This window comes from Sus scrofa, chromosome 6, assembly GCF_000003025.6.
Source record: "Sus scrofa isolate TJ Tabasco breed Duroc chromosome 6, Sscrofa11.1, whole genome shotgun sequence".
Lineage (NCBI taxonomy): Eukaryota > Metazoa > Chordata > Mammalia > Artiodactyla > Suidae > Sus > Sus scrofa.
In genome coordinates, this window is record NC_010448.4 from 121,484,648 (window position 1) to 121,504,796 (window position 20,149).

The window sequence follows — 20,149 nt, forward strand, 5'->3', positions numbered from 1 at the left end:
GAACAGGGTTCAGCTCATTTATGCTTTTTTAATAATTGGAAATGATTAGCCAGCAATGAGATATGCCTGGGTTGTTATTAAGGATGGGAAAAGGGATTTGACAGGGCCTGTTTGAAAATAGAGATGAGGAAAGAGACAAATCATTTCATGTCTATGCCTTATGAGTTCCAACTGTTCAATGGACTGTTTATCTTCTCTTTTCCCATCCATCAAATGGAGGGAATATGAGAATGGAATGTGTCCTTAGATGAGATTTTTCTTCATCCTCTTTTCTTGGGCACATTTTGCTTATATCCATACTCCCTGGTTTTGGCCAAAAGAAAAAGACCCAGATACTGCCAGGTTGGCTCTTCTTGCCAGATGAGCTACGCAGCACCAGAATGTCCAGATGTGGAGGGAGGGAAAGAGGAAGGGAGAGAGAGAGAATAAATGGCAGGACAAGAAAGGGACAAGGTGTAAGGGACAGAGTGGGTGAAAAATGCAGCAAAAGGCGGAGAAAGAGGTGAGAGGAGTAGAAAGGGAAAGAGAGTAGGGGAGACCAGGAGAAGAATGGATGGAAGAGGTGAGAAGGGGGTTGGGGGAGAGGCATGGGTTTTGGGGTCAGAGCTGGAGCAACTTCCTGCCAGGCCTGCTGCCCAGCCAGCTGCTGGAACATCTGCATCCTGGTGGGGGTGTTTCCAAATGGAGCTACCTCTTCCCTGGATTTCTTCCCCTGCACTTTTACATGCCTGCCCCCGTACGCCCTTCCCACAGTGCTCGCTTTCCCTCTTCCTAATCAGCCACTGACCCACCGATGCTCAAACAGCTATATCAGCTCTGGACGTAGGCAGCGGGTGAGCTGCTGGGGCAACCATGGGGTTAGCCAGGTGAAGAAGTGTTTGCTCTTGGACCTCACAATTCCAGGGACAGGAGGAGCTGATTTGCTGTACCCAGGCTTCCCTGACCTCTTCTTTGAGAACTGAGTTTATGGAAAGCACATGGAAATGGGAGTCAGGGTCTGGGGTGGGGGCAGAGTCACTACAGGGTCTTGGTGAGCTGTGCATCTTCTTGAGTGTCAATTCCATTATCTCTAAAATAAGGAGCTGAAGTCCCATCCTGACAGCTTTGGGGAAAAAAAAATCTCATTTTAGCATCCTTGGCAATTTGGTCCCTGAATTTGGATAGACAGAGTTCAGGTAAAAGTTGAACGCTCTCATCCTCTCCTCAATTCCTTTCATCTTGCTGTGGCACCTCAGGCCTGTGGTGGGGTCTGACCACAGGCGTCCCTGCCATGGTGCCTTTTCTGGGGGAGCGCCAGATGGTTTTATGTGTCGGGGCCAACCTTTAGCCCCTGAAGGAGAAAAAGCTTGTCCTCTCAGCCTCCTCAGCTTATTTAGTGGCCTATTCTCTTCGAGAGCCCCCCATCCCCTGGAGTCAACTTTGGGTATCCATCCCATTCTGCCTCTCTGCAGAGAGATGATCTCTGCGAAGCTGCCACAAGATCTGGAAGGTTCTAACCAGCTAATTTGGTGAAAAGAGCTTCTGGTTTAGCTCTTCCCTGGGAAATCTCACTTTTAAAGGCCATCCTGCTCTTTCTCCAGATGGCTGTTCTCCTGGTCCTTCCTTTTCTTCCTCTGCCTCCTTCTTTTCCTAACTCTTGTGAAGATGTTCTCAGGGCAGCCAGGCCAGGCTGGGCTCTCCATGGCCTTATTTCTGTGGAGGTGGGAGGTGATCTCAGGGGATCCACTCTGCTGGGCAGTGGGGAGAGGCTGGAGGAGGGGGTGGACAATGCCAAACCTCAGCCCCTGTTGTTGTCTGGCCCTGGAAGGAGCCCTGGAATTTGCCTTCCAGGGCTGGTCACAGTTAGACTACTGGTGAAGTCACCCTGGGAACCCCAGCCAACCCTTCCTGAAATTTCCTTCCCTGGGGAGCCCACAGTGATAGAGTTAGGGTGCTGCCCTCCCTGCAACCTTGCATGTTTGTGGGGATCTAAACTAGACTGAGGAATGTCCCCTCTGGCATTTCTGGCCTATTTTAGGGTTTGGTTCACATGGCCCCTTGAAGTCATTTGTTTTTAGTCTCTTTTAGTTTGAGCCTCCTTAAAGCTCTGCATGGATCCAGCACATTTATTTATTTATTTATTTATTTATTTATTATTTTTATTTCTTTTTAGTGTATATGGAAGTTCCCAGTCTAGGGGCCCAATCAGAGCTGCAGTTGCTGGCCTACACCACAGCCACAGCAATGATGGATCCTTAGCTGCATCTGAAACCTACACCACAGCTCACGGCAATGCTGGATCCTTAACCCACTGAGCTAGGCCAGGGATTGAACCTATATCCTCATGGTTACTAGTTGGGTTCGTAATCCACTGAGCCACAATGGGAACTCCTCAGAGAGTTTATATGTGTCCTCAGATGACCAGTGTGATTTGGGGAAGACACTGGAAGTGTGTGTTTAAACATCAAGGAAGCTCCACAGATGGTCCCCAGAAAGGGGATTGACTTTGGGACTGCTACCTCACTGGGAGATGGGTGCAGTGCAGGTCAAAATGTAATTAAATGTCACAGATGTGTTTATCTGAGCTCTTGGGACATAAATCCCAAACACCAAAGTGGACCTATAGGCAGAAAGGGGATTATGGCTTGTTGAACACCTATTGTGTGGCACTTGATACCCCATCTACCCTTCACAACAGTCCTACTAGGTAAGCATTTTTATGCTTTTTTACAGATGAGGAACCTGGGGCTCAGAAGGATTATGAGCTGGGATTCATGGCAACAGCAGATCTTTAATCCACTGAGCGAGGCCAGGGATTGAACCCATATCCTCATGGTTACTAGTTGCATTCTTAACCCACTGAGCCACAACGGGAACTCCTGAGCTAGGATTTCTAGTATAGGATTTTAAACTTGGCATGATTAGATCCTGACTGGCTTGGGGAAGTGTGATGAGGGGGACACTGGATGCTGCTTGTCCTCTGACCCCGTTGGGCCCCCATTACTCCCAAATCAAATTCTTGTTACTTCTCAAAGCCAGTTGCAGACTCAGCCCTGCTGGGAAGGCCCCCCATTCCTGCTTCTCACATTGTCTCCTCTCTACTTGCTGTCTTAAACTACAGCAATGAGCACAGGGAGACCCAAGGAAGTTCACTCTCCACATGGGACCCCATCCTCTGTCAGGACCATCTGCTCCCTGTTTGCCCAAATGGGGCTTCATGGGGTCATGCCCTGACCACTCTTGTCATGGTCCATGATGAAGGAGAAACTGTGTGACGAGTGTAGCTAAGCCACAGGGATTCTCCTCAGCTCCTGTTTGGCCGGCTCTCACCTAAACTAGCTTTATCTGTAGGCAGGGGCAGGGAGGGTCCTTCTGTCTGGAGGTGCTTAGCTGCATCCTGACTGAAGACAGCAGAGTACAGAGGATGGCTGTTCCCCCACATGGCCATCCTCAGCTCCAAACAACTTCTGGTGTTCCTTCCTTTTCCCTCATCTTGTGTGCCAAACTTCCTAGGTGGGCAACTAGAGTCGCACTACAGCTGCTCACTGATGTTCACAAGCATCCTGGGAACCCCAGCCAGCCCTTCCTGAAACTTCCTGCCCCTGGGGATCCCACCCTCCCTTGGATTCTCTGCACTCACCCACCCTGCCAATACCCTCTGGGGTGGGATGCAGTGATGATAGAGTTAGGGTGCTGCTTTCTCTGCAGCCTTGCACGTTTGCGAGGATCTAAACTAGACTGAGGAAGGTCCTTACTGGTATCTCTGGCCTCTAAAGGGTTAGGTTCACATGACCCTTTGAAGTCACTTGTTTTTAGTCTCTTTTAGTTTGGGCCTCCTCAAAGCTCAGTATGGATGCAGAAAATTTATTTGTCCTCAGATGAGCAGCGGGACTTGGGAGCAGACATTGAAAGGGTGTGTCTAAACAGTCCTTCTACCAAGACTCTTAGCTTCTTGGAAGGCTTTTCCTACGCATTTTCTTCTAAATTTGGTTAGTGGCCCTACCCACCGGGCACTCCTGTCACTACTATGGGGTACCTCTGCTTCCTCTGGGCATGGGTACCTCTGCTCTGGGCCAATGTCCCCCTTCACCCCTCCTGTCCCAGGTACCCCTGCCATCCGATTGCCTGCTGGGCACAACTGTTACTGTGACCACCTCCTTCACAGCCCAGGTGATGCTGGAGACTGAAGGTGTGTACAGTCACTGTGTCAGAGGATGCCTCCCTACCTCTCTGTGTGACATGATTTGGGGGGGTCACAAGTAGAAACTTGGGCTGTGATATCTGGCAGCATTTTCCAAGAAGTGGCATTTTCTGGATTTTATTTATAGCCACTATTCCCCTTGGACCTGAGACATGGCTGGACCACATGTGTGAGGGTCGAGGATCATGCTGCTTTCAGCGTGCTCTTCCTCTGCCAACCAAGATTGCCTCCCATGTTCCTGCTTATTTTAAGAGTGTTCTCTGCCGGGAAGCTGCTTAGCCCCTTGTGAAGCAGATGCTGGAGGGGTTCACGGTACCTGGTTTCCAGACTTGTCTTGATCCCAGCTAGCTGAAATGGGGCACGTGCCACTCAGACCCTATCTGCCTCGTTATCAACTCCTCTGTGCTCTTTCTCTCACCTGGAACAAATACAGATGCATGCCTATGTTTGATGGCTGGTGTCGTCTTCTTTCCTCTCCAACCAGCTAAGTCCTACTTCTTCAAGACCCAGCTGAGCCCCCAAGGCCTCGGGGAGCTTCCCGTCAGCCCTGCAATAGTGAGCTCCTTCTGTTCAACTCCCACAGCCCTTAGTTGGAACCACTCATACAATCCTGTGACCACTTTACTCCTGCTATAGATGGGATGTTCGTGTCCCCCCTAAATTCCTATGTTGAAACCTAATCTCCCATGTGATGGTCTTTGGAGTTGGAGCCTGTGGGAGGAGATTAGGTCAGGAGGTTAGAACCCTCTTGTATGGGGTTAGTGCGCTTGTAAATGAGGCCCCAGAGAGCATCTTGCCCTTTTCGCTGTGTGAAGACACAGCAAGGAGGGGGCTGTCTGTGAACCAGGAAGCAGGCTCTTACCAGACACTGAAACTGCCAGTGCCTTGAACTTTGACTTCTAGACTCCAGACTGTGGGCAATGAATTGTGCATAAGCCTTCCAGTTAATGATACTTTGTTATGGCTGTTTGAATAGACTAAGATAACCCACAGGCTGTTTCCTACCTGGTGTCACCTCTCCTTGTCTAGACTGGGTGCCCCTAGAGGTCTTGGAGTATAGGCAATTTGCTTCTCTTGCTTCTTGCAAAGCACTCGCTGCTTAGCTTGGGCTCAGTAAACCTTTGATTGAGTAAAATCGGAGGCATGGTTGATCTGTGTTTGGGAGGCCCTGCTAACCCAGTTCCCCAAGGTTATTAGCCCCTTTCATTGTGCTGCCCTCAAATCCTGACTTGGTTAATTAAGATGCGCTAGGAAGTCTGGGGAACTGGCATCTTCTATTTGCAAACCACACTCTGTTCAGTCCTGCCCTCATCCCCTAAGCCACCTGGTTGGCAGCCTTGAAAGCAAAAGTGCCTGCAGGTCCCTTCCAGGTGTTGCCTCTCCACCTCTAAGGAGGAAGATTTAGTTGTAGGGATTTTGGCAAAGGTTTAAAACCTGCAATAAATAACAAAAAAGTCAGCCTACCATTCTGCATATTTTATAACTCAGTCTAATAAAGAAATAATCCAAGATGGCACCTGCTAAGAAAACTTAGTTTATTGAAATATGACTGTAATATAGAAAAGATGGCTAATACACTAGGCTGCAAGATATTAATGCTCTACACTTCAGCTGGTGTGTTTAAAAGAAATCTCTCGTGTATTTTATTTTATTTTATTAGGAGCCATATCATTAGCTTTTAAAGACATCGTGAGAGAGAGAGAGAAGAGATGTGAACTATTTAAGAAAAAAACCCTCAGCAACTCAACCTGCCTCTCTCTACAGATGAAACAAACAAACCAAAAAAAAAAAAAAAATAAAGAGAGTTTTTTTTCATAAACATTTTTTTTCCTGGCTGGGATATTAGGACAGTATATTAAATTCCCCCAAAAGGAGGCCCTAGAACTATTTACATAATAATATCTCCACTGTGGTTGTGACAGATGGGCTTCACTGACGCAGACATACTGTTAGGGGCTTAGCAATAGATTAAAAAAAAACCACCACAATACTGTGTAACATAATAAAAGTGTATTGTAATGTACATCATAACTTGTGGCCAAGGTTAAATTTGCAGTCGGAGTATGAAAGTCGTATTCCATTATACAAAATAGATGTTACATGGAAAAGCATTAAAGATGAGTTGACTCAACCATTTATTTTTAGTTTATATTTTATTCTACTTTCCTTGGTCCTGTTTATGCAATACTTTTTTAATCATATGATATGACATTGTTGTATACCCCTTCCTACCCCCACCTCGGAGTCAGGGCAGACTGGGATCAACAGACTTCCTTAGTTTTGTGGATTCATGTTTCAGGGGGCCCTGAGACTTTGCTCTACTGGAAAATGGTTGTTTGTTGTTTCTTTTTTTCCTTTACCCAAAGCTTCTTCCTGAAGCTGAGACTAGCAGTGACCTCTGAGGGTGGCTGTCTTGGGTTTATGTAGAATCTTTGGGGACAAGCTGGAGTTCCAGGGCAATGTGGCCATCAAGGGGTGACATGGACTTGGGAGCAGAGACCAGTGGGATCCTTCTCATGGAGGATGGACTGTGAACGCCTTCCTAGGTAACTCCGTCTTTCTTGTCCAGGACTTGACCACTGACTTCAGCCCAGTGGTCCTAGCCCCCTTGAACTTACCCTCTGTCCACCAGCATGTACTGAGGGAGGCACTCTCTTTTCCTTATAAGGAAGTATTTATGGGGGGGGGGTATCTGCTGAAGACTTTTCATTCTCATTTGCTACCCTAAATCTCCAGATGCCTTTCAGTGTCAGTAGAAATGAAGATTTTTTTTTTAAATGAATCACAACATAATAGAATTTTGGATCTAGAACAAGACATTTGTGCAAAAAATACTCTACGTCCTCGGGAGTTCCTGTTGTGGCGCAGTGGTTAACGAATCTGACTAGGAACTATGAGGTTGCAGGTTCGATCCCTGCCCTTGCTCAGTGGGTTAAGGATCCAGGGTTGCTGTGAGCTGTGGTGTAGGTCGAAGATGCAGCTCAGATCCCATGTTGCTGTGGCTCTGGTGTAGGCCGGTGGCTAAGGCTCCGATTGGACCCCTAGCCTGGGAACTTCCATATGCTGCTGGAGTGGCCCTAAAAAAGGCAAAAAGGCAAAAAAAAAAAAAAAACCAAACAAAAAAAACAAAACACCCAAAAAACAAACAAACAAAAAACCCAACAAAAACAAACAAACAAACACCTCTATGTCCTTCATTTTTCAATCTATAAAAATCCTTCATTTTTCAATCTTTAGTTTCTCTTTCATGGGAGTGTTTATGAAGTTTTAATGAAATAAAGTAAAATGCTTACTACATAGTAAGTACTCATCAAATGTTAACAATTTCATTTAATAGTTATAAATATTATTATTATCTCACCTAGAGATGATCTTCTGGAGACTAAAAAGAGCAGTTGAAGGACTGTGCATTTTCCCCTTTCTGAACTCTTTCCCTCCCTGTGTCTCTCTTTCAGGCCAGAGATTAATCTTTCCTTCCTCCTTCCTTCCCTCCTTCCTTCCCTCCCTCTATCTCCTTCCTTCTCTCCCTCTCTCTCCTTCCTTCCTTTCCTCCCTCCTTCTCTCTCTCCTGCCTTCACCCCTTCTCTTCTTCCCTCCCCCTTCCATCCTTCCTACCTGCCCCCTTTCCTTCTTCCCCCCTCCCTTCCTCCCTAACCCCTTTCTCCCTCCTTCCTTCATCCTTTCTCCCTCCCTCCCTCCCTCACTTCTTTCCTCTCTTCATCTTGGTTTCTTCTGTTCTACCCTCTTTCTTTTTGCATGTCCAATATTACCCATATTCAAACCTCCACTGAAATCTCCTCCCCTTCCTGGACTAGCTGTTCACTCCTTCATCTTGACAAGCCCTTGCCTCCTCTGAACACACAGTAACTTGTATCTATACATCCATTTGGTGCCAATTTTCAGGTGGAAGTTAGAGAGAGTGTAATATTAAGTAGAACTTTGAAAAGCCAGGAGAGTTTGCAAGGAGGAAGCTCCATGTTACCAAAAGTTTGACACGGTGCCTCTGGGCCTTGTGGACATGTTAAAGGTTAGCATTCAAGGAGACTAGAATTGCAAGCATTCAAGGAGACTAGAATTGCAAGTAGTTTAAGGGATCACATAGTCCACACCTCACCTTTAAAATACAAGGATGGAGGAAACTGAGGCCAGGTGGCCAGGAGGCTGCTCTGTCAAGGGTCCCACAGCTCAGTGGTAAGATGGTACCAAGCTTCAGCTGGTGGTCGGTTAGCTCTCCTACCACCCTGTCACAGAGGCTGTGTTAGGTGCAGAACTTGATCACAAGACTTCTAAACTCTAAGATGTAAAGCATCCATTATTGTCTTGAGGGTTTTGTTTGGTTTTCTTTTTTCTTTTTTTATGGCTGCGCCTGTGGCCTATGGAAGTTCCTGGGCCAAGGGTTGCATTGGAGCTACAGATGTGGCCTACACCATGGTCATGGCAACACTTGATCCAAGCTGCTTCTGCAAACTCTGCCTCAGCTTACAGCAACACTGGATACTTAACCCACTAAGCCAGGCCAGGGATCAAACTCGCATCCTCACAGAGACAGCGTCGGGTCCTTAACCCATTGAGCCACAAAGGGAACTCCTCTAGAGTTTCTTTTTATCTAAAGTTGTGATTATTTAAGATTTGCTTATCAATAAGTGATCTTCCAACTATTATATATTTGATGAAGGCAGGATGCTACCACCTGCTTCTATCTACACAGTACATGTACTATACAGGAAGACAAATTTAACCAACAGGTGGTCAGTTAGTATTTGTTGATCCAACTTAATTTGTTCTAAACATTTAAGCCTGATTAGTATCTTCACTTTTATCAAGGCCTGCAACCTCTTAGAAGACACTGGTGATTTGGTTGAGGGCACAGCCTCTCTGTCCTCCAAGGCAATTTGGAGAATTTTAAGGCATGCCTTTAGCCAGGGGTCCTCCTTCTGGGGCCAGGCAGGAAGGCAGAGACAGCAGTGAGATACCCCTCCCAAATGAGGAGCTCAGCTCAGGGAACTCAGTCAGGGTTTGCTCAGCAGAGCATGATGAGTGTTTTTGTCTCCTTTTTCCCTTTTCTTTCTGAATTCTTTTTTAAATTATTGGCATATATTTGACTTACAATATTGTATTAGTTTCAGGTATACAGCAAAGTGAATCAGTTATACATATAAATACATCCATTCCTTTAACACATATAGATTTTTACAAACTATTGAGTTGATTGTGCTCTACCGTATGGTAGATTGTGCTATACAGTAGGTTCTCATTCATCATCTATTTTATACAGCAGTGTGTGTATGTTATGATCATCCTCTCAAGTCCTCCCTCCCCCAATGTTTTCACCTATGGTAACCCTAAGATTGATGTTGAAATCTGTGAGTTTGTTTCTGTTTTATAAATAAGTTCTTTTTGTATCATTTTTATTAGATTCCATATATCAGTGATATCATATGATATTTATCTTTGTCTGACTTACTTCACTTAGTATGATAATCTCTAGGTCCATCCAGGTTGCTGTAAATGGCATTATTATTTAGTTCTTTTTTATGGCTGAATAGCAGTCCATTGTATATATGTACCACATCTTCTTTATCCTTTCTTGTTGATGTACACTTAGGTTGCATCCATGTCTTAGCTATTGTAAATAGTGCTGCAATGAACATTGAAGTGCATGTCTCTTTTCAAATTATGGTTTTCTCCAGATATATGCCCAGAAGTGTGATTGCTGGATCATATTGTAGTTCTATATTTAGCTTTTAGAGGAATCTCCATACTGTCCTCCATAGCGGTTGGCACAAAAATCCAGAAATATAAATCAGGATAGAAAGCCCATAAATAAACCAAAGCACCTGCAGTCAACTAATCTATGGTATACAGTGGAGGAAAGACAGTCTCTTCAGTAAATGGTGGTGGGAAAACTGGAGAGCTACATGTAAAATAATGAAATTAGAACATTCTCTAGCACTATTCACAAAAGAAAACTCAAAATGGATTAAGGACCTAAACATAAGGATAGATACCATAAAACTCCCAGAGGAAAACATAGGAAGAACACTCTTTGACATAAATTGCAGCAATATCTTGTTTGATCCACCTCTTGAATGATGAAAATAAAAACAAAAATAAACCAGTGGGACCTAATTAAACTTAGATACTGAGTGTTTCTGTGGTGGGACAGACCATCAACCCTGGGAGGTCAGAGGAGCTGACTGCTTGGGGCAACATTTTGAAGGAAACAAGCACAATCTTCTTAAAAGACTGTCATGAATTTCTATTGCTGCATATAATGGGACCTCAAGCGCAACTGAGCATATGGCTACCTGCATGGAGTTAAACAAAGAGTACTGGAAATTTGAAGAGTATTATCCACACCAGCACTGTTCAATAGAAATAAAACAAACCTAATGTAAAATTTACTAGTAGCCATATTAAGAAACTAAGAAGAAGCCGGTGAAGTTAATGTTATTAATGTGTTTTAATTCAATTTATTTAAAATATTCTAATTCAATATATTATCATTATAAAAATTATTAATGTTTTATATCCTTGTCTTCATAATAAACCTCTGAAATCCTGTGTTTATTATTTACATTTAAAGTCATAGATCAGTTGGGATCAAGTACTCAATAGTCTTATAGGCTGCCGGCCACCATATTAGATGGAATAGGACTAAATTATCTCTCTCTTCTGAAATTTTGCCCTTTGGACCATGGAAGGGGAATGGATTAAAGGACCATTACTTTTCTAACTCAGCTCTCCTTTGGAGGGTTCATATTTCAATTCCTTATCAATATATGCACCTTTAACAATAGTGATCAACTTTCTAAACCTCTTTCCAATGTGGCTGGAGTAGAAATATGACCAAGGATTTAGCACTGGTAGTGTGGTCTTGGACATCAATGGCAGTTAGAAGGTAGCAGGGGGACACTGGATGAGAACAAACAGTTGAGACGAGGATGTGAGTGGCATCGAGGTAATGCCCAGGCCACATGTGGCAGTGAGGAGAGTGTAGGGTCTATAGGATCAGGGCTAGTTGGCTGGACACCCTAGCCTGTCTATAAGATCTCAGAATAAATCACAAATCTCCCTGAATCTCACCTTCCTGGTTTCCTTAAAGCAGAATTATCAGGCTCCAATTATATGATTCACAGGAAGTTATTGGCGCAAACACTGAAGTCCTCAGCATGTGTAAATTGCCAGCCATCCAACTGTGAGTCTTCCAGTAGGGCTGCTACAGTTAATTCAATGGAAGCAGGTTTTATTAAGGGCCCAGCCCAAGGCAAAGATTGTGGCAAGGAAGGAAGTGTCAAAGAGGGAAGTGCACCTGCAGTCTGCTGCCTCAGTTGGAGAGATGCAACCCAGCTAGAAAGGACCAGAAGGCAGAACCTAATTCCCACAAAGAGGTTTGCATAGACAGTCTGAGGGGAGACTGTAGAGAAGGTGCTGTGTGGGAAGGGGGTCAGGGAGGGTGAATTGTGGGGTGGTGAGGTGCCCCAGGCATGATGCAGAGTCTGAAGGGGCAGTGCAGGAGAGGAAAGGGTGTTCCTGGTGGAGGGCACGGCACAAACAAAGGCCAGGAATGGCAATAAAAAGCCACATCCTGGGGGCAACAACAGATCTCCTGATTAGGACACAAAGGGGTGGCCATGAGTCCCTTCCCTGTCTGAACCTTTTTCAGCGAAGAGATGTCAGGCAGGGACCAAATTTCTGGTGCCCAAGTCTTATGTCTTGCCCTGAAAGTGGGTCATCCACTGCAGAGAAGACCACTCCCCTTGAGATAAAAGTGAAATATGACCATGACCAGGATGGGGATGCTCAGATAATCACTGGGGTGGCCCTGGGCAGCTCAGAGAAAAGGGGCTCTGATCTCAGACAATCTCTCGGCTGCACAAGCTGGTGCCAGGAATAAAACTGGACAGAAGCCCCACAGGAAACAAAACTGTCAAGTAGTTCCAAAGGTTCTGGCTTTTGAGCCAGTTCTCTATTATCAGTTTATGATTCAATGTCAGTTTTTTCATAGCAGAGTGTTTTCTGTCATGAATGCACATAATGTACATGGTTTTATACACACACGTAATTCAGATTCCACCTGCATGGCAGGCACACACAGGTGTCCTCTCCCAATATGCACACATGCACGCTCAGAACACACGAAATGGAGGACACTACTGCTCTAATTTGAGAGCAGTGAATGACTGAAGACTCAGGGCTGAGCTGAGGTATGACTGTTGATCAGACACCCAACAGGTAGCTATAGAAGTGACACTGGGGGCACAGTTGTCCCCTCTTCTTTCCTCTCCTGTCAATTTTCTATCAGCTCTAATATCCTTCAAGCTTTGGGGTTCTTGCTTGTCTGTCACTTTTTTCTACATCCTTAGGTACACCTTTTCCCAGAGTTCAGTGGGGTCTAGGAATGTGAATATCGGAAAAGGTCAAATTACCTTCATAATTTGCTTTGGTAGTTTGTGTGGAGGTAGGGGGCTTTGAAAAGTTCCCTCTGCCTCAGGAAACCTGACTATACTATTTTCGGCTCCTTCTTTGAACTACTCCTGCCCAGTTTAGAGGAACCACTCTATCTGGATTTGAATGCTGTGCTGTTTTCTAATGTTCTCTTATTGGGCAGAAAATTCAGGCAGGGGCCATGCTCCTCTTTCCTGTGTATTCCTTACATTCAATGCAGAACTGGGTCCAACTGAACAGGATGGATAGGCAGATAGATAAACATGAAATTGTTAGTTTATAAAATAATACCATGTATAGCAGAAATTGACAGAACATTGTGAATCAACTATAATAAAAAAATAAAAAATAAGGAAATATAAAATAATTTAACTTGCCAGTCAAATCTTGATCTTAAATCCTGCTTCATGGATCTGAAATGAAGCCTTGTTTTTGTCCAGGGGATCTAACACTATGCAAAGAACGGCAAACCAAATTCCAGACAAATTTTTAGTCTCAGCCATGACTCCCACTGCCATGATGGCAGGTAGGTTGAACCATACACACCACTATAGATGAACTAAAAGGGCCCATCAGAGCCAGTCAGATGCAAGGATGGCCCCAATGATGCTGGAAAAACAAAGCTGATAGAATGACTGATGAATCCAGGAGCAAAATGCTGTGTTATTTCCTGTTCTTCTCTAACACACGTAGCTGTTGGGGCTCTTCCTGACCCACTGGTTCATGCCTTCCCCAAGAGCAAGAATGGAAGTCACCCAGTTTTAAAGTCAGAGTTGGCATCAAGGGATTTCTCCAGGTTTGGAGCTAAATTTCACCTCCAAAATTAGATTTTGGCTAGTTTGCACCAAAGTAGACTCCAGGGGTCCCAGTGACCATCGCATTATGACTTCAATCTTCAGTAAGGGAAACTGGCATCTATGTGTACTCTCTAGGTGCAGAATATTGTTCCAGTGATTCTCCCATGCATTATTTTCCCCTAACTTTGATGCCAACCTCATGAGTGAGGATTATTTTAGATAGGACCAAGGCCCTTGAGGCAAGCAGCTCAATGAATGTCACACAGATGGCTGTCAGACACCCAAACCTGACATCTTTGCCCTGTATCCATGGACAGACTTTGAACGGAGAAGAGGGAATGGACTGAATTAATATAGGAGATGGTGGGAAGCACAGGGAGAATTCAAATGGGGTTAGACTTCAGTCCCACATTTACTCTTTCCTTCTACTCAGCAGAGTCTGATAAGTTCTTCCCCTGCTCAAGCAGGACAGTTCAGTGGGCATAGCCTTTCCAGAAAATTTGCATTTCAAGGGGATGAATAGATTGAAAGGGGAAATATCTCCAGTGGTAGTGTCAGATGCCTAATGGCCAGTGAAAGGACTGCTGGAGGTGGGTGGCTAGGTCCTGAGGACTTGAGAACCTGGGCATAAAGCTCTGATTGCTTTTGGTATCTTCTCCCTCTGCCAGACCTTCCCCTCTTTCCTGTCTGGCTCCTCTGCTTTCTCCCTCTCTTTTTAGGACTCAGAGTTGCTAGGCAACTCGGGTCTGGAGCTGAGGATCTCTCTGTAGTGAGCAGCCTCCACGCAGGGACAGGGAGTTCAATGGAGCCTGTGATTACAGGTGTCTGTGCAGAAAAGAAGATGACAGCACCCCCCTTGTTGCCTCCCAGAGACAGAGGAAATGAGATGTCTAGGCGAGGGAGGCAAAGCTTGGCTCAGGCCACTTGGCATCTCCCCTCCCTGTTGTCCTGCACCCTTCTCTCATTTTCCATGCAAGCCCTGGAATCCTCCTGCTGCTCTTGAACTCCTAGTGCCTTACTCAGACCACCGTGACCTGGAGCAGCCAGGCCCTTAACACCTTAGCCTGGAGCTCCCTCAGCTGATCCCCCTTAAGGGGAAGTTACCCTCACTTAGGCAGACCTCCAGGGCTTAACACTGCTGAGTATAAAGAGGTCCTGGTGGGGGAAGAGGGCTACAGGGACATTCTGTACCTTGGACCTGGAGAAGCAAGAGCTATATCCATCTCTGTTGTGCTCAGATAATGAGGGGAAGGGATGTGCCTGTTCATGGTCCACCTGAGCTGCCCCTGGAATCCAGAAGGGTAGTGACAGGGCCAGAAGTAAGTACGGTGAAGCTCAGAGGACAGCCTAAGAAACACTTGCCACTTCAGTGGTACAAGCTTAAACGTTTACTGAGTTAGTACACAGGGCCAGGGACTACCCATTTTCAGTTCTGGGGATTCCATCTGCGAGGAATTACTCAGTATCTGGCCTCACAGAACTAATATTTATAGCGGATGAGACAGCTATAAAAGCAGATAATAGACAGCTAAACAAATACTGCTATTTAGGGTGGTATTTTTGACAGATCCCTTCCGGAGGAACTGTCCTTCTCAGACCTGGGGTGGAAGGGTGTTGGGTTTCCTTCTAGCAGGCATGCCCATCATTTTGGTATGTCTTAGAACAGCGCAGGGCAGTCCTAGTGGCAGAAGTATTTCTTTGCCTTTTTTTTTTTTTTTTTTAGGGCTGCACCTGCCACATGTGGAAGTTCCTGGGCTATGCAACAGCTACAGCAATGCCAGTTCCGAGCTGCACCTGTGACCTACACCACAGCTTACCACAACACTGGGTCCTTAACCCATTCATCAAGGCCAGGGATAGAACCTAGATCCTCATGGTTACTAGTCAGGTATGTTACCAGTGAGTCACAGTGGGAATGCCAGAGGTGCTTCTAATTGTGTGCATGACCTCCAAAGACCTTCATTGTGTAGCAGAGGATTGAGGAGGTGAGGGATAGGGCTGATGATACTTTCCAGACTGAACCAGCCTCCAGAATGAAAATTGGGGCTGTCAGTCCTACACAGTTCTGGGGAAAGCATGTAATCTAGACCTGGTCAATCAGAACGCAGTGATTAGTTACAAAAGGGCACAAGATCTAAGGTTAGCCAATCAGAGTCCACTACTGCATTCTGGGTAGGAGGAACTCTTTTTCTGTAAGAGCTGCTGAACCAGTGGTCTTTGTTCTCCTTGAGGAGGAGGTAACAAACCCAGAGGAAATCAAAGCCCGGCAGAGAAGGGAGACAGCTGAGCCTGAGGCCAATGTCCCTTTGGACCTTTGGGTTTCATAAGCCATTATATTACATTTTATTTTATTTTTACATTTTATTATTTTATTTTATGAATGCTTAAGCCAGTTAGCATGGGTTTTTACTATGTGGCCCAGTAAGGTTTTTCCATCCACATAATGTCATCACTGCTCCCCTTCCCTGGATCTCTTTGCTGCCCAAGTATCCAGAAATGTCATCCAGACTGAGGAGTCTTTCCTTTGTCCAAACTCCAAGCTTCAGGCCAGGGGACCACTTATTCCCTTTTCTTCCTGTCAAGACACACCTGTCCTGTTCTCCATCTCTTCAGGGCCCTGCCCTATGCCAAGGCTCATTTGATTAAGTTATTGAAGACTTTTTTTAAAAAAAACCTCTGTTTTATCTTTAGTTAATTAATTAATTAATTATGGCCATGCCTATGGCATATGGAGGCTCCTGGGCCAGGGAATTAATCTGAGACATAGCTGCAACCTATGCCACAGCTAGGGCAATGCCCAATCCTTTCACCTGCTGTGCTGAGCTAGGGATCTAACCTGTGCCTCTGCAGTGACCCCAGCCACTGTAGTTGGATTCTTAACCCACTGTGCCACTGCAGGAACTCCAAGTTATAGCAGACTCTTGATGGATGAAAGTTTCTCTGGCCATCAATAATTCTGTGGGGCATTTTCACATTTGGACTGTAGTCCTTTGTGCCATAATCCATGGACCTGGAAATCTAATGGTGGAAGTTCAGGCGCTGTGGCAGGCTGCAGAGAGATGGTTTCATAGGCTAGTGACTTCGAAGTTCTTTGGCTGGATGTTCAGTTTCTCTGCCTGTGTCCATGGCTGAGAGCCAACTATCTTGGCTTGCAGTGAAATGCCAGGGCCTCTACCGCTGTGAGGAGGTCATGTCCTTCTCATAGAAGGAGGGAGAAAGATTCTGAAGGGAAAGATTTTGGAAACAGGCATCCAATGAACCTCTGAGTCCTGGAGTGGCCTGGACTCATCAGTGCCCTTGCAGGACATTGCTCTTCTCCTTCATAAAATGTGAGCTGAGGCCCAAGTACTTTTCTAGCATCATGTCTTGAGTGGGATGTCTAGCATCATGTCTGAGTGACTTGTGGGTCTTCGTGTTTTAGTCCCCATAGGAGCGTGTGAGACATATTTAAATGGATACTTTTCACTGTTCACTCACATTTCACAATCCACTCATAGTTTTCTTGCTTCCTTCCCCACTAGTTTCAGGCTTGCTTTGTGACTTACTCATGTTTGTTCTACGTAGGATAGTGAGTGGGATGTGTAAGGAGTTTAGTCCCAGCAGTTGGGACATTTGGGCTCAAGTCCCCAAATATCCAATATTCAAATAGCAGAGAACTTGAAAAATGTACCTACTACTCTTTTTTGGGGGGCCATGCTCAAGACATTCGCAAGTTCTTGGGCCAGGTTTTGAACCCATGCTACTGCCGTGACCTGAGCTATTGCAGTGACAATGCTAGATTCTTAACCACTAGGCTACCAGGGATCTTCCAAGGTACCTACTGCTCTTGATCTGTGTTCTTATTTGTGAAATGGGAATAGGACCTTTTTCCTTTGCTCATAGTTTGTGGCTTCCGTAACACATTGAATGCAAATGCAATGAAGAGGTAGACGCTGTGCGAAAACACCAGGGAGCTCTTGGCTTGGAAGAGGTCAAGGTGCTGCTTTCTTTGGTTATCCTGCATCTGGGTTCATCCTACCCCAGGTGCCTCTGTTGTGCCACCCAGGTTTGACCCCAAGGAGATTAAAGTCATGACTTGAGCTGTATCTGTGGGGAAGGCAGTGCCGTGTCTGTCATCAGCCCCCTGGACTTGTCTCCAGAAAAGGTTGATGACAACATTACCAAGGCAGCAGGTAGCTGGACAGGTCTAAGATTACAGAGGAACTGATCGTTCAGAAGAGACAGGACTGTACTGAGGTAGTACCTCTACCTCTGCCCTGATCATCATCAAAGTCCTCAAGGAGCCAACCAGAGAGAGAAAAAAAGCAGAAAACATTAAGCTTGGTGGAAATACCACTTTTGATGACACTGTCGATATTGCCTGACAGATGCAGCACTAATTTCTAGTCAGAGAACTCTTTGGAACCATTAAAGAGATCCTGAGGATGGTACAATCTGTGGGTTGCAGTGTTAGTGGCTGCCACCTTCATGACATCATACATGAGATTGACAGTGATGCAGCAGAAGGTCCAGTTGGTTTAGAACTGCAAGGGAAAATGTTTCAGTAAATGAGCATTTGACAATCAGGAAAAAAATACCAATTAATAAAAGAGAAAAAAACACCAGAGGAAAGTGTTACGTTTTGGTAATACACATTGGAAACCAGGGTTGGTCTCTTGTCCCATCAAGGAAGGGGGTGGTGCAAAATTCTATCCAATAGATAGTGAGATTAGGGTTCAGAGAGGGAAAGAGAACAGCTCAGCCTCACATAGCAAGTCTTCAGACTGCGGTGCCGTCTGTGGGCAGAGCAGCAGGCCCTCCTCCTGGCGCCCTGTTGACTGACTCTCCCCATTTCTAGGTTAGAGATTTGAATCAGATACAAGGCAAATGCTTAGGCAAGGAAAAAATGTTTTGCCAGCTTGCTCTACAGGGAAAGAGAGTCTCCGTGATAGGATATGAAGCTGAAAATAGAGTACCTCAGGAAAGAACTATCAGCCGCTGACTGTCTTATGGTGGGTGTGGGGGGCCTCCTCCAGAAAGATGGGAGCTGAAATGAGAATAGGATACAGTCGCTGCCCTGCTGTCCTGTGCTGGGATTTGGAATCCGTGTCATAAGAAAGGGGTCCTGCTGGAAAGTCTCGTGTAGCCATGCTGTCCTGCTGGGGTCTGTGGAATATCCTGACGCAGTCCAGGGCTTGAACAAGGGCCAAGGATTTATCCAGAAACAGCAAGCCCTGTACAAAGATGATCCTGGATTTAGGACAGATGAAAGGTACTTTGAGGGAGTTCAAAGAACGGGCACATGCTCCCCAATGGCTTCTGGCTGGATATTCTGAGAGGTGACGAGGGCACACTTTCCCTCCCAGCTTCTCCCAGGGGTCTTTTCCAACACAGTTTCTCTCCATTACTATATTCCAGAGCTTGCGGGCTTGGAAGTCTTAATATGGAAACTCCTGCAGCGGTGGGAACAGGCTTCTCCCAGCTGGGGTTTGCTAAGGCCATTATTCTGATGATGTTAATGGTGATGATTAATTGGCACTAATAACAGAGATGGTGAAAGTAATGAGGCCAACCTGATTGGGTGACAGGAAAGATGGAGCATGTGGGCACATGATGGGGAAGGTGATATTGACAGTGGTGACAATAGCAGGGAATTCGGTTAGAGAAATTTGTTGAGAAATCTAGGGAACAAATCTTAACTTGAACTTTACCTTCTTGTCTGGGAAAGTAGATTATTGGCAAAAAAATTTAATCTACCTCTGGGAAAGGGGAAAAGAAAATAACTTTTTCTGTGATCAGTTCTGTCTAACCAGATGCTTGTTGTCAGTTATATCAAGTAAATTACAGCATGGCACCAGATTTCTGGTGGGCCCAAAGCAGTGTACATTGAGATACAAATGCAGGCTAATATTAGTGGCCATGAACAAACTTGTGACCTCTCAAATATAGGGTTAATATAAGAAGGAGCCAGTCATGCTCATTTTCCTTCTCTGAACAGTGTCTAGAGAGGAGGGGTGTGAAGAGTCAATTGCTAAACTCTTCTTCAAGATCTGAGACAATCCCAATGTGTTCGAAGAGCATTTCATGCGAGGCTATGCTTTCAATAAATCCTCTACTTTCCTATTTCCACCCTTGAGTCCAGACATTTTTTCTCTTCTGAGTCACTGCGTCCAGTTAGTGAGATGACAGCATTAAGGTGAAGGAACCTTGAGGTTTGATTCCTGTTCATGGCACTGATGACCTTCCCAACAGCAAGGGACAAATTAAGGTCTCTGAGGGCCAGTGAAAGAGGGGAGGGACATGAGTTCCAGGTAATTCCAATCTCACTGATTTCCAAAAACATTAAAAGAAAAAAAGATGAACCAAATTTAATGTTGCCATCCTGTAAAGAGATATTTTGGCTGTATCACTCAATTTTGGTGAGATTGTGAAATGTGATAAGCTTGATTTCAGAATTCCTAGCCTTCTCTTCCTTTAATTTTGCTTCTCTGTGGAAGTCTTCACCCACGAACCCCTGCCTCACTTGTGCACAATTATCTCTCCAGTCCAGGGACTCCCAGGAACACATTCTGTGATGTTAGAGCAGAATAACAATAGTGCTGCTACTGGTTCTGTCACACCATGAACATGTGCTCCCTTCCCAGGGGACTTTCTCTTTAATGAAAGAAAAAGCCTGGAGAAGAAAATGCTTACTCCACGAGTGGATCTGAAATGGTCAATTAGCACAGAGAAGGTCCTTTGCCCT

At 45.3% G+C, this 20,149-nt stretch overlaps 1 pseudogene; it reads left to right on the forward strand.

The window, feature by feature from the left end:
- Positions 588-17,972, forward strand: LOC110261397 (annotated as a pseudogene).